Source organism: Adiantum capillus-veneris, chromosome 20, assembly GCF_014529385.1.
Source record: "Adiantum capillus-veneris isolate H3 chromosome 20, ASM1452938v2, whole genome shotgun sequence".
Taxonomy (NCBI): domain Eukaryota; kingdom Viridiplantae; phylum Streptophyta; class Polypodiopsida; order Polypodiales; family Pteridaceae; genus Adiantum; species Adiantum capillus-veneris.
Genome location: NC_140950.1, coordinates 91,040,437 through 91,058,302, shown reverse-complemented (window position 1 = coordinate 91,058,302; position 17,866 = coordinate 91,040,437).

The following is a 17,866-nucleotide window of genomic DNA, read 5'->3' as shown; positions in this document are numbered from 1 at the left end:
AAAATTACAATGGTGTTGTAGCAATCACATAGTTAAAGAGAAGAAAGATAAAGAAGAAGATAGATCAGGGTGTGTTGTGCTACAAAACGATGGCCCCTCTTCAACCGCAGAGTTCAAGAGAAGCTATACACGAGGAGAATCATGGAAATCAAGGTGTAGACGTTGTGCCGTAGAATTGGGTACGCACGGTGCAGGAATTCTCCAATCAGATGCAAGAATTGCATCTGAGCATGATGGGTAGAGGACAGCCAAGAGGATCAAGGGGGCAAGGTCTCTGCTAGGTAGATGCTACAATTGTGGAGAAGAGGGGCATTATGCACCTGATTGCCCTCAACCATGGAGGGAGAGAGGGGGCATTTATGAGCTGTTTGGTAGACGTTGAGGTCAAGGGAAGTTCAATGGTCCAAGAGAGCAGGCATACCAAATGGATCTAAAGTCCCAGGGGTGGATATTATAGGGGTGGTTAAGCAGGATGTTGAAGTTTTGGCCAACAAGAGGGCAAGAGCTGAGAGAGAGACAAAGATGGAGCAGGAGACCAAAGCCCGCAAGGGTAAAGAGAAGGTATATGAGGGCAAAGAGTTGTCTGAGTAAGCAAAAGAAGGAGACACTGCAAAATCAAGCAAGAAAATTTCCAATTGGGACATGGATACCCAGAGTACAACTTGGTAAGTGATGTGAAAAATAAAAAAGAAAACATTACTTTTGGTCAATTGTTGGCTTTAAATCCAAAATTGAGGAGGTAGTTGTCTACAAGTGTTAGCACAAGGCTGCCAAGAGCTAAGGGTAATGTGCACGTGGTGCAAAACATGGCCTTGAGGGTAGGTAGACCCACAAATGTTCTTCCACTAGTGTATGTAGTCATTTGTGTCATGACAGAAGCAGTCATGTTCTTCCACAAATGTTCTTCCACTAGTGTATGCAGTCATTTGTGTCATGACAGAAGCAGCCATGAAAGAGATGGGAATCAAGGTGTTAGCCAAGTCAAATATGAACATGAGGATGGCCAACCATACTAAAGCTAGGTGTCTAGGTGTGAATGAAGATGTGAAGGTCAAGATGATGGGCATAGAGTTCCTGATAGACCTTTTTGTGATGAAGGCCGGTGTTAATGCTTATCCAATCAATTTAGGTAGGCCGTGGCTTTTGGCAATAAGTTCTAAGCAGGATTGAGAGAGAGAAGAGTTTACTTTTCTCAACAAAGAGAAAGGGAGATAGATTGTGCTAGATTTGAAGAGCAAGAAGAGCAGTTTTCATCCCATTGCGGCTAAAGATGAAGACGACACGACAAGGTATGAGTACGAGACAAAAACGACCTATAATGAAGTCCGTTTTTGTCTTAGAGGAAGAGGAGAGCAAGGATGACATGCTGAAGATAGATGCATATCTGTTCGGAGTCACCATAGACAACTCTTGGAAGGAAAAAGGTATGCAGCCTCAAGTTCGTGGTTTAAGTGTAGAGAAGGTGTCGAGCATGTTAAGTGATGATTTGACCAAGGTTGAGAAGGAGAATTGTGTCCAACTGTGTGAGTCCTATACTAACCTATTTGCAATGGAATACAAAGATTTGTGAGATGCAAAAGGGGTAGAGCACAAGATTGTTCTCAAGGAGAGACATAGATCTAAAGCACAGAAGCTGAGAAAATTAGGGGAGATCCAAAAGGAGGCCCTTTGGCAGGAGATCAATAAGTTGTTGGATACAGGTATCATATACCCTATGAAGGAGTCAAAGTGGATTTCACCAGTGGTTATAACCCCCAAGAAGAATGGGAAATAGAGGGTATGTGTTGACTACAAGCCACTGAATGTAGTGACCAAGACAAATCACTATCCGCTGCCATTTCAAGACGAGATCCTAAATCAGGTGACTAGGCATGAAAGACACTTGATTATGGATGGCTTTTTGGGATAATTTGAGATAGGGATAGCACTTGAGGACCAACTAAAGACCATTTTTATCTCTCCATGGGGTTTTTTTGCTTATCGCAGAATGCCGTTTGGGTTGGTGAATGCATATGCTATTTTCCAAGATTGGATGACCATGGTATTTATACCATACTTGGGCCGCTTTATCAGGGTTTTTATGGATGATATAGGTTGTTATAGCTCAAGAGTGGAGCACTTATTGAAGCTACAATTACACTTTCAACGACTTGATGAAGAAGGAGGTCAATTGAACCCTAAGAAATGCAAGCTAGTATAGCCTTGAGTGCAGCTTTTGGGTCATATGATGTCGCAGAATGGTATAGAGGATGATCCCAAGAAGGTGAAAGCATTGGTGTTGATGGATTCTCCATCAAATGCTCAAGGTTTGGCTTTGATTTTTCATAAGTTAAAGTATCTATCATCATGCTTCTTTTGGATGTTGTTGCAATATGCGCATCCTCTTCAAAATATGGCTCAATAGGTGCATGGTTATGAGTGGGATGAGGAATCTCAGGAAGCTTTTGACATGGTCAAGGATATTTTGCGTCAGTTGCCAATGGTGTGTCATCCCAATCAAGAGGAGGACTTTTATGTGTCTCTAACAATAGGCACCATTGCTATCGGTGCCATTTTATTGGAGAAGGTAGGGAGAAGCTATAAACCTATCTATTTCAAGAGCAGGATGATTAGCCCAGGGGAGACTACCCACACCAAAGTAGAACAATGGGTGATGGCTTTGTTCTTTGCTAAAGTGCATTTAATTGTGTGCAAGTTTTTGTTGTTGACAGCTAACAATCTATTACCAGAGGTAGTATTGAATTTGTAGCTAGGGAGGAGGATTATGAAGTGGGTATTGCAGCTGCAAGAGTTCGAGTTAGAGTTCAAAAAGTAGATCACACGAGTTGGCAGTCTCACTTGGCAGACATTCTTGTCAACAAGGCTGCTCATTTGCCAGCCTATCCAAGAGTGGTTCAAGAAAAAACTAAAGAGGAGCCGCATTGGGAGAATTCTTTTACAATATGGTTTGACGGAGCAAATCGGAGGGTGGTACAGAAGGCAGGTGGAGATGTAGAGATACACAACCCACAAGGCAAAGCTATATTTTTGAAGGCTTATGATATGGAGGATGTCCATACCAATAATGAGGTGGAGTATCTCACTCTACATTTGCGTTTGAAGCAGTATATGGAGCTCGACATTTCCAAGTTAGTGGTGAAGGGAGATGTGTTTCTAGTCATCAACTAATTGTTAGGCCAATGGCAGGTAATAAAGTGCGATTCTTTGAAGCACTAGTTCTTTTCCATTAAGAAGATGCTAAAGTTTTTTGAAGCACTTCAATTCAAGCATGTGAGGAGAGATAAGAACCAAGAGGCGGACCAGTTAGCAAGTAGCAGAGTGCAGGTGCATGTTGCAGGCCTATATGTGGCCCCAGCTACTTATGCAGGTAGTGAGACTTTGAAAGAGGTTGAAGGATTGTTTAGTACCATGCAATTTCCAAAGGGTTTATCCAAGTTGTATAGAAGAAGAGTAGTGTAAAAGGCACACAAATTCACATTGGTAGGTGAAGATTTGATGAACTATGGGCGTGACAGAGTGCTAAGGAGGGTGCTATACAAGGAAGAGATAGGTATGGTGCTAAAGCAATGCCATGAGGAAAGCGGACATCAAGGTATAGACCAGGTTCTATTTCAAGTGCTAAGAGAAGGCTTTTGGTGTCCTTCCATAGTGAAGGACGTACACAATTGGTGCAAAACGTGCCACGATTGTCAAACTATATGTGAAAGGTGATTGGTAGCGGAGCCGCAGGGTGTCATCATCGCACAAAGTACTTTCAAGAAGTGGGGTTTGGATGCCATGGGTCCACTCCTCAAGTCTATAGGTGGTAAGAAGTACGTTCTGGTAGCCATTGACTACCTTAAAAAGTGGGTCGATGCCAAAGATATGAAAGAAGTGAATGCTAATGTGGTAGCTTAGTTCGTGTTTGACAATATTTTTTGCCATTTTGAGGTACCGTGGGTGCTAGTTTCTCATAGGGTTTAGGGATTTAGAAGCAAGCTAATGCGTGCATTAGTAGAAAAGCTAAAGATTTAGCATCAATTCTCCTCACCCTATCATACCCAATGCAATGGTCTACTTGAGAGTGCTAATGGGAAAAAATTTAAAATATTCATAAAATATGTCTATAAGCAGGAGAGTGAATGGGAAACAAATCTAGAGAAGTGTCCGTGGGCGTAGATGTCCTACAAAGTGGCTACAAATTTCATTCCATTTGAACTAGTTTATGGAAAGGAGGTCGTATTGCCAGTGCATGCACAGTTAGGTGCTTTGAGAGGGTATGTGGCATTTCAATGCCACTCAATAGGAGGTTTTATAGGATTGGATAGCCAGTCTAGAGGCTTTGAAAATAGACAAGGAGGCAACAATGGACTATTGTGTGAAGCAGAGAGAAAAGCGGATTTCCAAGTTCAAAAAAAACTTGCCAGACAAGAAGATAGAGGAGGGAGACCTAGTGATGATGAAGTGTGAGAGTTACCTAGACTTCTGGTTCTAGAAGAAGTTTTAGAAGAGGTTCCAGAAGAAGTGGACAGGTCCGTACAAAGCGCAAAAGGCCTTTTCAAATGGGACCTATCAGTTAGTAAGGGAAAATGGTAAGCTTCTTAGGCACAGGGTGAATGGTGTGCGGCTCAAGTTTTATTTTGAAAGAAATCTAGTGCTTGAGGTGCATCAAATTGTAACCAAGGGGGGTGGGAAACCCACCTCAAGTATGCAGTGTGCGAGAGAAATAAATCTTTTGTGCATAGCATGTACATAGGGTTTTGGTTTGCAAGTGCTTTGGGTTGTGAGTTTGGTGTGCTAGTTTCTAAAGTTCTATAAATATGTTTTTGGTCGAACATGAGGGGGCTAGGAAATGATGGTATAGACAAAGTTGTTCAAGGCAAGAAGTAGAGCTAAGCAATGTTAGAGGTGTGCACAGGTACATGAAAAAAGGTTAAGGCAAATGAGGAAGATCTCAAAAAGCAGGTGCTAGTGGAAATGTATGCCTGAGGCAGCTTTTTATGCCAAAAAGGTCCAAAATGGGCCAGTTGGGATAACGGGTTCAAGTGTCCAAATTGCTCTATCAGTGTCGTGGAATGTAGTGCTTGGTGTGCTCTAGAAGATGGTTCAGACGGCTCGTCAAAACCGGTGTGGATATTGGAGTTCAAAATTGGAAGATGTTGCAGATCCCCGACAAATAGGGTAGCTGGGGACAAATGTCTAGAGCCGGGGTCAATGGATGCACGTGAAGATCTTGAGTTGATGAGCATGTTTGTCTTCTTGGATTGCTAATTGGACCTCTAAAGTGCAAGTTATGGCCACTTGAAGATTTGCAGGGGTCAAGGTTTGTGCCCATCTGTGACAGCAAGGGAAGGTGTGCCATCTAGCATTTTTTTAGCACTTCTCGAAGTTCAAAGAGGTAGAGGGCATCACATGAAGCTGAAAAATCTGATGGCTTGGCAGTCGGAGTTGCGATGACCAAGCTATGTCAATCAAAAGTTTTGGGCCAGTTGGCATTGTATAAGTTAAGGATGTTTTTTCTTATTTTTTACGGCCTTGATGTGTGGGCCCGGAGAAATCAAAGTGCGGCAAGTACAAAGGAGGTTGGAGTTGGCAATGAGGACTTTCGACCGGATGTTGCGGCTCAAACATGGAGCAGCAAAGCCCTGAAGGCAAGGAGAAAAAGGGATTTTTTTTATAAGGCTCATATAGGGAATCTGGAGGGGTCTATTGGGTAGAGGCGACCAGGAACCACCACATGGCGGGCAGCATGGACCCAGATGCAAAGGGTGAGCTTGGAAGAATAGGGTATAAGGGCCACAACAGACGCCCCTTTTGGGTATCAAAGGGGGAGAGAGAGAGAGAGAGAGAGAGCTTGCTCTCTTGCATGGATGTGGCATCCGCCATGCGACGCTGCACAGTGGCGCATTGAGTGGCAACGCCGGGCATTTTTGGCCGAGTGATGGTGGGTCTGGCCTATGAGAGTCATTGATGGTGTTCCAAAATGATGAAGTGGCATGCACTATCAAGGAATCTTGTTGTCATTTACCCTTCCCCCCTTTCTCTTTGTCATGCTCTTGTGTTTCTCCACAGTGCCGGCAAGGTGGATGTGTGTGCCCCTCCAGATCGGCAGTGCTTTGTGTGAGAGAGTGAGATTGAGCGGCTCTGTGTGTGTGTGTGTGTGTGCAAGGGTGGACACAAACCGGGGTAGTAGGTGTGAGTTGTGTTTCTCCACAGTGCCGGCAAGGTGGATGTGTGTGCCCCTCCAGATCGGCAATGCTTTGTGTGAGAAAGTGAGATTGAGCGGCTGTGTGTGTGTGTGTGTGTGTGTGTGTGTGTGTGTGTGTGCGCAAGGGTGGACACAAACCGGGGTAGTAGGTGTGAGTTGTTTTGTGGTCTTGGGGATTGTGTAAGCATTGGGAAGTGATCAGGTGGTGGTTTTCTAGTGCATAGTGTGTTTTTTGAAGGTTTTTCTCAGAGGATAGGGGTGTTGTCATTGCTCTGGATACCGTGAGCTATAGAAAGGCATTTGTTTATGTGTCAAGTGTGCTCCCCCATTCCCCCTCTCCAACGTTGTCGTGCCGTGGCACGTACATAGTGTGAAATAAAAACATTCACCTCACTTTCGACTCTTCTCGATGTATGGAAAGAAAAGATAAAATGTACATATTGTTATGTATGCTAAAGCGGCTATTGCGATCGCTTTCATGTGCATATCTATGCGAGGAATCGTGGCCCTGGATGTGATGCCTTTGTGCGCTTTCCCACTTGATAAGATTGCTAATTTGGTTTGACAATGTACATATTCCAAGCGTTTCATGGTGCCACACTCATCTCGCATATAAAGACTGATGCGGGCAAAAACTGCCAAAAATAGCAGCTAACAGGCGCCGTTGTAGAATTGCATGGAAAGTGACCCAAACTGGTATATTGATGAAAATTGCTTCTTATCTATGATTTTTATTCTTATGCGAGTGATCCCACAAATTAAGGGATTTTCTTGACTCCGTTCTGGATTTTTCGCATTAAAAATGGCATTTTTGGGTCAAAAATGAGCTGAAAATGACATAGTTTTAGTCCAAAATGGCAAAATGGCCCAAAAATTGAAACATAAGCTCATAATTCCGTGGATAAGAGAGAGAGAGGGCTTCTTTTTATGTGAAAAACCTGCAATTTTTCACTACGGTACAATTACTTCCATGGTTACCCAATCTATGTGTGTGGCAGTCCCGCCTCTTTGCAATCTTGTATCTGAGCTTGTGAGGGAGTGAATTAGGGTTTCCCCTTATCAAAATGGTGTGTGGGATTCACTTTAGAACCTCTAAAAACTCTGTAATTTCAGAAAATGGTCTCCATATGAAGGTGGAAGCTCGTGTATTCCTTTCAGTTGTTTGATGTTACGACTATGTAATTGGGTCGGGGCGAGGCTACATGATACCATGAAAGAGGTTTGGGTTTTGATTGAAATTTGTTCTTCTATGAGAGTTGAAGTTTCATGGCTAAAAGTTATGTGCTCTTAATTGAACTTTTTAAGTAAATTTGGATGTGAATTGGTGATCATTTCATCACAAACTCGTCTACAAAAACAAGCAGTTTCCAAGCATAATAGGGGAGAGGGTTTGTGATTGTCCTGTCACAAATGCTCTTAGCTTTCCAATCATCTCTAGAAAGAGAGTTGATGATTTTCCATAAAATCTTTATCTCAAAGTGTTTGTGACTCTCATCACGAACTCTCACAGCCAGAGGTTCTGCACCTTCCCAGCTAGACCGCACACATTCCGACATTTCTGGTGAACCCAATGTGAACTTGCTGGGGTGGGAGTTTTTGAATTGGTCTACACACTTTGCTTGCCATGGATGAAAATCCAAAGACATATGGGATTCACTTTGATCCTGCAGTCATGCAGATGTTTCAAGCATTTGCCATGTATATGCAGCAACAACAAGCAGCAGAAAGAAGCCAGATTTCAACCACAAAAGCACTGCAGTCTATTGTGAACAGAATTGACCAGTCTAATGGCAAAGACATCACAACTATCTACAAGATTATATGAAGGAAATGGAGTTGAACCGAGTGTGTGAGGAAGACATGGTCCAAAGTTTTAAGCTAGTTTGTGTCCCACATACCGTATTAGGGAAATTCAAAATTCTCATGAAAGAAATTGGGAGGAATTCAAGCTTGCTCTAAAAGAGGACTACTTTATGGAGGACTTTGAGAGGGTGACCAAAAGAACTTTCTTAGATTGGGTTGCAAAGCCTAAAAGAGGACTACTTTATGGAGGACTTTGAGAGGGTGACCAAAAGAACTTTCTTAGATTGGGTTGCAAAGCCTAAAGAAGGGATTTTTTCTACAGAGCTTTTCAAAGAGTTTGAGCAATGCTATGCTCAACTATCACAAACTGAACAAGCTTCCTTGGATAGGGAGAAGGTAGAACTTTTCCTACAAGCAGCGAGCAAAGAAATTGAAGAAAAGTTAGAGCTTCTATTGGAAGACAAAGATACAGATCAAGGTTTGAAGACAAGGTGGAATGATGTACAAGATGCAGTCTCCCTGGTGGCAAAAAGACAACGTAGAAGAGACAAGATGGTGGTGAACACTGGTGCTCTAGTTTTTGCTATTGCTGAGAAGCAGCCAAAACTTGCTATACTGTAGCTTCTAAGGATGATGGATCTATGCTTGAAGAACTTGTGAAATGCATACGTGAGTTGAAATCAAAGCTAGCAAGGCTTGAAGAAAAGGGGCAAACATCTAGACCATCATCAAGTCAACGAACTCAAAAAAAGAGGGGTTTGTAAATAGGTGCATATGGTGTGACAGACCAGACCATCCAAGAAGGGATTGCAAAAGCTTCAAAGATGCCTTGGGTAAAGATCTTGTCTTCTTTCAAAAAAAGGAAAGACACATCTTATTGAAATAGGGAAGCCCTTGGCGACCAACTTTGCCAAAGGAGGGATGAAAAAGCTATTTGAGTACATGGCAACCAGTCATGCTATCTCAATGGTTAAAGCAGCAACATTTGGCTTAAAGGCTGGTCAAGTCATGCTCAAAGGGTGAAAATCTGTTTCTTTTTTAAATCCAATATTATCATCATTGTCCACTAATTTGCAATGGAATCTTAAAAATGCCTGGTTCTTGGTTATCAAACATTATCTTTTTGGGCCGATCGTGATGGTTTCGCTACCTAGATTCCATGACGTATTCGAGGCGATGGAAGATACTTGTTCTTGCTCTACCCCTCCTTTTGCGTTGTATTGTTTCTCCGTCTCCATGCAAAATTGGTTGCGCATACATTGGAGTCCCTGCAAACAGCCTCATGTAGTAGATGGGCCACGTTGGCCAGAGTTTGAGTGTGTTGAGATTCAACTTGAGAAAGCAAGGTCTCCATTGTGGGACCCTTTCCTATATATTGCCTAGTAGTATATCCCAAACGCTTTGCACATTAAATATATGAATGTATAACATCTGTTACACAGGCATCATACAGGGAAATTTTTCTATATTCACCTTCACCTGCTAATCAACTGGCATGCACACTTTTTGATAAATTAATATTGGGAGTTTGTGCCCGCTCCCACGGCCTTAAATCAGCCTATGAAACTCAAACAAACAAGCATTAAAATTTACTAATTTCATGTATGAAAAATTTATGAATTTTGCTAGCAATATAAATTTTCATAAAGGTACTTACATCTGTACCAATTCATCCCCATTGAGAAATTCGTTGCTCCCACCATTTAAACCATTTGTTCACTCTAGTGATGCTCTCTGTATAGTTAGATGCTGCCTCCACCATTTTTGAATTGAATGCGTCTTTTGAGATACAAGCTCAATGGTCTTACAAGCTCTCCATTCCTCACACATATCAATGTGGTGATTTGTTTGATTTTGAGGTATCCACTTTTTAGCATATTTGTATAGACTTTTCTCCCAATGAAATAGACATGACTGTTCACGTTGTCATGCATTTTTTGGATAATCATGAAGTCAATAAATCATGCCAAAAAGCTTGCCCACTAGCCTCCTACATATATGTGTACATAGCCCTGCAAGTTTTGGAAGTGGCCTTGTAAAAATTCATGTACAAAGGTGTGATTTTTCCAATCTTGAATTCTGATGTTTTGGGTTGTTTGATACTCCAAAATATGGTTTTTAATAAGTATTTTCAGCCATGCTTTATAGCTTGTGAATTGGACTTGTATATCATGACTTATGAACATCCAAAGCGGGCGGTCTCAACTTAGAAGGTGATTGCAGGTGCATGCAAGAAGGCCAAGTAGGACAACTTGTGTCATAATAATCAATATCTAATCCTCCTAAATGATATTCTCATATTAAACTGATCATTTAATAAGGGGAACTGCCAGGGGAGAAAAAGCTAGAATATTGGTTAAGCTAGCAGACCGGCCACAGTAGGGATCCAAAGGAGGGAAAATAGGGATCCAAAGGGGGGGGGGGGCATCTGCAAAAGAGCCATGTGCAACAATGGGCTAAAAAGACCCTAAGGTTCAGCCCATTAAGACTTCCAAAATGCTAAGGTTCCAAAATTCAAAGGTTGTGTCCAAAGGTCAACCCTAGGGGAAATTGGATGCTTTGTGTGTAACTAAAAAGTCTTTGCATATCCCTACATGGGAGGGGGCGAGCCCTTCTTCTAGGGGATGAGAGAGAAATTCACACACACATAGAGGCTCCCTTTACACAAAGGGAATTAGGGACACACACACACACACACACACACAGGCTCCCTTTACACAAAGGGAATTAGGGACACATGTCAGCTCCCTAGCCCAGATGCCCACAAGGTGTGCCCAATTCCTATTGGATGGCCTTGGAGGTGGACCAATGATAATTAGGCTAGATTACATCTAGTTTAATTAATTTAAAAACACTTAATAACAGAACCAATGAGAATTAAGTCTCCTAGAAGACTATTGGACAGTCTCCCAAGGGGTCCAATGAGCATTCAGGAGCCTAATGGCTTGCCTGATTCCTATTGGCCAAGAGGCAAAGGGGTCCAGTGGGAGTTTAGTTTAATTATTAAATTACCTAAAGCTCTCACAAAAGGGGAAAGGGGGACACATGTTAGAAGGCTATCACTTATGCTGCTTAATAGCCATTGGCTTGGGGGAGGTCCAATGGGGAGCCTGCAAGAGCAAATAGCAAGAGGGCTCGCCCAAGAGAGAGAGAGAGGGGGCTGATTTTTGCAAGGCATTATCACACACACACTCACACAATCTCATGTGTGAAGAAAGAGAAGACTATCTCTTCCCAAGCTTTAATGGAGAGCTCATCACCTACTCCAAGCTTGTGAGATAGAAGCCTACATCGACACACTCTTGGCTTGTGGATGCAAATGCAACCAAGAGCCAAGCTTCAATGCATGCTCATCTCCTCTACCAAGCTAATTAATAAGCTAAAGCTATGCTAATATGAGTGATTATGTGAGGAGATGTACATCTTTCTCGTAAGATACTCCTTCTTCCTCTCAATCTACTCTCATACCCTGCTAGCTCTCACCATCTTCGAAGGTGTGTGAGGTCTTGGTCTGAGAACGGGGATAATTAAAGTTGTGTTTACTAAGTGTTTTGCTTAGTGCATGAAGCTTTCATCTTCATTGCACTAGCTAGTCTTGAAGGAACACAAAGAATTGTATTGTACAATGTCTCTCTTGATGGGAGAAACCATAATACAAAGCCTTTTGGAGGGGGGACCAGCTCCATGCAAATCCGGTCCTCAATTGTTGCCAATAGCTTAATTTCTCTCTCTTTTGAAAGTATTGTTGATGCTATCTAACTAGGTGTTATGCTTTTTGTTGCTCTCTCCACCCAAGCACTCTTGTAATTCTCATTAGGAATCTATTCTAATGAAATGCCCACTATGTTCATGCTAATTTCCGCTACACATAAGTTTTTAGACCATTAAATGTTACATTGGTATCAGAGCACAAGGTTTCTCTTTTCTTGCTCAAGAAGGGAGGTCCTCAACCTAGCTATAAATGGTTGGTATTATTAATTGCGTGTGAGTTAGTAGAATAGGGATTTTTCAGCCTTGCAGTGCGCCTGCCTTTGTGCAGTTAACGCGGCATCACCGCCGAGAGCTATGGTCTTAATAGTGGAGTCCTACAGGGATTGCCTACGGCTTAACCACTATTGAGCTATTAGAAGCTTGACAGGAGCCGGTGCTGTTTTGGTGTCGAAGGACCCTCTCTTCTATTCCTTGCAATTAATGGTATTCGAGCCGCGGGTACAGTAGCTTGAGTGTTTTTTCTAAAGGGGTAAAGAGGAGTAGCAACTAGGGCTTGAAGTGCCAAAGTACACCTAAAAAGTTTACACCTAAAACTTGTTAGAATGGCTGACAATAGTAAAGAGAGTGAAATTAATGTTGATAACTTTGATTTTTCTCATGAGCAAGCTATTAATGATGCTTCAATGCTTGTTAACTATCTTGTTTCTAGGCTTCAACAAGCCATGGGAAATCCATCTCTCCAAAGTGAAGTGCAACGGCAGCTCCGTGCTCATGGGATTCTCCAAGCTCATCAGCATGACAAGAGAACACCTAGGAATCCTCCTTGTGAGACTCCCAAAAGAGGTCTCTCTCCGATTCGGGAAGAAGAAGAGAATCCCTACGAAGGGCTCAAGAATTTACTTCTTGATGATGCATCTCCTTCCCAAAGGAGAACTCAAGAGCCTCCATCAAAGGAACGAGAAAGAAGTGAGTCTCCTGCCACCTCAACGGAGATGGCTCCACGAAGACGGCGGGCTAAACGCTCTCCATCACCACCAAAGCGGAGAAGACCATCACACTCTTCTCCACGCCATAATTCAAAGAGGCGAGAAAGAGGACACCCTCTTCTCCATCTTCTTCATCCTCTTCCTCTTATGAAAGTGATGGTGAAGACAACGAAGATCAAGACAAGAAAAAGGTGAGAAAGAGGTCACCCTCTTCTCCACCTTCTTCAAATTCTTCACCTTCTAAAGAAAGTGATGGTGCAACCTTTGAACCATCAAAAAGAAGAGGCCATAGGAAATCCTATGCCGCATGGAAGAGGTCATCCAAGCTGAAGAAATTCAAAGAGGGAGGGAAGAGCATCTCTTTCCTTACCTATGATGGTACCTTTGGTGCTACGGACAAAGTCTTGGCCTTTATCCAGCAATTTGATGCAGCGTTTGGAGATGAGGGATTCACGAAGTCCTCTAAGCTACGCCATGTAGCTATGCACTTTCAAAAGTCCGCCAGGCAATGGTGGTCTAGCCTACGAGCCAACGGTGAAGCTCCATGAACATGGAAAGCTTTAAGAGCTTCCATTATGAAGCAGTTTTTGGCCACCGATGCCAAAGACAAAGTACTCACCAAATGGCAAAGCTTAAAGCTCTCTCCCAATGAATCCATCCACAAATATATAGACAAGTTTTGGGACCTACAACTCAAAGCCACTATCTTTAAAAAGTTGGATTTTGGAGAGCAAAATCAACAATTTTGTGCGGGCTTAACCGAAGCATTAGGAAATTTCGGAGGTCATTTGGAGGGCCTTCTAAGAAAATGTATTTTTTGCACTCTCTCTCTAGAAAAAATGGCATATAAAAGAGCTAGGTCTTTCATAGTAAAACTTCAAAAAGTGTACTTTAAGTAGATTCCTTACTCCTCTGAACATTCGTTCGTAGTGATTGAGGGATAATCCTCTTTTCAGTTGCATTGAATGAACAACGTCAATACGGAGGGAATGAGGCTAACATGGAGGGACGAATCCGCAGCCGCTATTCACTTTCCATTAAACCTGCACATTTGGCTAATGGCGCACTCCTCAAATGGCACAAGTGTTACCCAGAAACGAGCCAAATATCACCTTCACATTGATTTGGACAGGGGAGTACCAACCATTGATTAAGCGCAGTAAAACAAACACACATATACCTCCCGCCTCCATAGACACGCTCAGAGCTCAAGGAGCTAAACACATAGATATCTGGACGAGAGGCTCTCTCTACCCTAAGAATCCAATAACTAATGCGTTTCCACCGTTTGTCAATCCTACAAGCTTATTGACCTTTGCTGGTGATGGAGAAAAGGGCCTTCTGGGTTATTGTAAATCACTTACAAGAGAAGCTGAAACTTACAAGAGCATTCTCCAAGCTCAACAATGTGAGATTGTTCGCCTTTCACATTTACATTCTACAGATCAGGTTACCATTTTGCAACATAAAACAGAGGTACAAGAACTGAAAGGAAAGGTGCGAAGTTGTCAAATGAAGGACACCATCTTGGGTGGTCGTATCCGAAAGAAGAAATTGCGCAATCTTGAAACATTGCAGGTTGCATCAGGAGGTCTCAAGAAAAGAATCCGAGCATTAAGGTGATGCTTCTTGGTTGGCTACATTGTCTTAGTTAAGTAATCTCTTTGTTTTTTCTTGTTATGCATTGTTTTCATGTGCCTAAATAGTGTTAGTGAAGCAAATTTTCTGTTATTTACTTATGCATTGTCTTCATGTAGAGATTCAATCTATCCTGACAAGGAAAACATTGACCCCAAAGCCAATATAGGAAAGAGATTGAAGCCACTTATAAGTAGAAGCCTAGCAGCAGATATAGTACATGACAAGAAGTTTAAGGTTCTACAAAGAAATGTAGTGGACCGCTTTATTTCAGAGAACTCAGTGCCTGCAAAAGAGATACAAGGCACACTTGATTCACTTGGTGTAAGCAAAAGAGGATATTCAGCTATCCAAAAGTCTGTCTCATCCATCTTTGTTAGGAAGGGTATAAAATCCAAACTTCTACCATCAGCCTCAAGTGTTTGGAAAGAGAGGCTTCAGCTTAACGAGGCACAGGGAGACTATCTTGGATAGCCCTTTCATATTAAAGCAACTTACAGTGGCCATGGAGCGAACATGGCATATGATGAGTTCAACAATATTTTTATGGACCTGCGGATACTACAGAAGAGAATGGTGGAGTTTTACAACATCACATTTGAAGAGTCACGTGGGCTATTACATTTTGTGTTAAAACTGGATGAGTGTGAGCTTGTTAAAGAGAAAAAGCTAGAGCGTGTTACTATTACTTTAATGAATAGAGCCCTCTCAAAGTGTCCCAGTGATGATCCTTTATATTTTAGTGTTCAATCAGAATCTAACATATGGTGGCTTGGTGCGTTTGAGGTAAGCGATATTCTCAAGTAAGCTCAAATGTTCAGATCTACTTAAGTCTCATTTATTTTGTGTTGCAGGTAAAGAAAGAAGATCATGAGATTCTATATTGGGTGTTCCATCGAACTAATATTCCGGAGCTGATTGATCGACAGACTAACCAGGGAGAGGTACTACGTCTAGATGGAAGGGGAGACTTTCAAGTTCAGTGGCATCTTGCAGGTGACCTTAAAACATTAAAGTGCATGTATAATTGTGGAATGGGTGCAATGGCAAAGTCACCGTGTTTGTTCTGCATGGAGCCTGCAAAGGTCATGGACCCAAAGTGGTGGAGAAAAGCTCCAACACGTCACATTGAGGATCCTGCTTTTCGACCAGTTTTGAAAATACCACTTATGAATGTCCACATTTGTACAATGCATGCCCTTTGTAGAATTGTGGAGAAATTGGTCTATTTATACATCGGGTTTGCTTGGAAGATTAAGAACTCCGCAGAACGACAAGTAGCCCTACAATGCTTAGAAATGGTACTGTCGGATATGGGGCTTCATGGTGGCAATGTGAAAATCCAACGGGATGAAAAGAGATCAACTGCTGAGAAGGATGTCCCATGCAAACCATCCATCGGTGGGGTGAAGGCATGGAGGTTTTTATCTAAGCCCCAAGGTACAAGAGATCCAAAGCTAACAAAACATGGAAAAATATATAACACATCTTATGTTAGCAAGGTAGAGTATCAGAGCTGGAAAAAGCTACATATTGCAGTCAAAGACCACGAACCAACTACTCGTAACGCGAAGGCTGAGGTTTGGCGATCAATAGACATCCTATTTTTGATGTGCGACAAAGATGACTGGTCACAAGGTGATATGAACAAGTTCAAGGAAAATCTCAACCTTCTGAAAAAATCACTCAAGACATCATGGACAGACACCCAGATTACTCACTACATGGTATTATAATGTATTCTTTCTCTCTTATGTGCAAATATGTGACTGTAAAAAATTCTAACTAATCTGTTTTCATATCCAGCACATCATCTTCAATCATTTGACATATTTTATACAGAAGTATGGGAACCCAGCAATATGGAATACCCAAGGGATGGAAAAGTCTCATTACATGGCGAGAAATGCTTATTTCAGGCACACACGACATGGTGGCTCTCGAATCAAGGCTAACAGTTTGAGAGAACTATTTGAATGGTTCTATCGTAGAATCATTCATCGAATGCAGGCCATCAGACATTTACAACAACAAAAAGCTAAAAGATCAATGGCATACAACAACTCCGGAGCTCGTGAAAGTCAACGAAGGTGGAGAGAGGAAATGGTGTATGTGAATCACAAGTGGAGAAAGATACTCTGAGTGGATGACATTGTACAAAATTTATGTAATACATGATCTTATACAATTGGTACTTGAAGTGTATCAAGATTTTGCAGGTTCAATTTTGTTTTTTGGCACGTCACCCTTGTAACGAATCATGAGATGTTTGCCATACTCTAAAAGTTCATCTGGGTTTTGTCTACCAAGAGCTAGTGCCATTGCTGTGTAGGTGTAGTAATACGCTGCCCGACCACCTGTATAGCCTGGGCAGTAACCAAAACAATCTCTAGCAAACACTTTGTCCACAAGAATGACTTTATCTGCACTTTTGGGCAGCACCGGTCCACCCAAGAAGCGTGATAGTGTCTTGAATGTGTAAGTTGCTATTGAACCCTCTTGTGACATGGAATTGTGAAAAACTACTATCGGCGACTCGCAAAGCTTTGAAAGGTACTGTGCTAGGGCCGCATCCCTTCCTCGATACTCTCTTGTCCAGCGCCGAAGGAAGTCATCCTTGTCAGCAATCCAAGACTGCACATACAATGTCAGAAATGACACAAACAGAGAGAGAGAGAGAGAGAGAGAGAGAGACTTACCATGAAGCTCTCATCCTGCAGAAAGAGGTTTTCTTGCCACAGGTCTACAGATGTAGTTGACCCCTGACCTGAATGGTTAAACCAATCCTCCACTTCTTTGTTACTTTTCGATGGTCTTAGGCTTTGTCTTATTGCTTGGAAGGTGGCTTCATCAGGTAGTGTCTCCTTGTATTTTTCAGCTTTCTCAAAGCATCTTCGAAGGCATTCCATTGGATTGCTGGATGTTTCCATTGCCTCATCATCACTACTATCCTCTGAAACAAATCCACTCCTCTCCTCTTGGACTCTGGAAATAATAGCTAGGGAGAAATCCTCCCTTAAATAAAACACACTTTGCACATCATGTAAGAAGATATAGGTCCTGTCTCCAATCCTGAAGTCAGGCACAGCAGGCAACATCATCTGAGCATGCTTCTCAGTGAAGTTACTGACATCCAATGGAAGTTTGATTTCTGTGGTTTTCACAGAGAGCATCTTACTTCTTTGTACTTCAATTGCCTCAACCTCAAGGTTGACTGTGTCTTCAACCTCCTCGACTTCTTGCATATGAGTTGTCTCCTCGCATTCCTCATCTGGTGCTGCATCCTGCTCCTCTAACACCTCATCAGGACTCTGCATGAGGAATCCAAACAGGCTGTTCAGGTAAATCATAAAGCCAAAGGCTTCCTGATTGAGTTTGCATTCTTTTTGATGCAAAGGGCAGGCTGAATGTCGGCAAGAGGGTGGTAATTCCCTATACTTCTTCACTCCCTGTATCTTTCCACAACAGTCATTTAAATGCACAAGAGTCATGTTAGGCAGAACAACCCTTCCTACCTGCACCATCACTTCAAACTTATCTC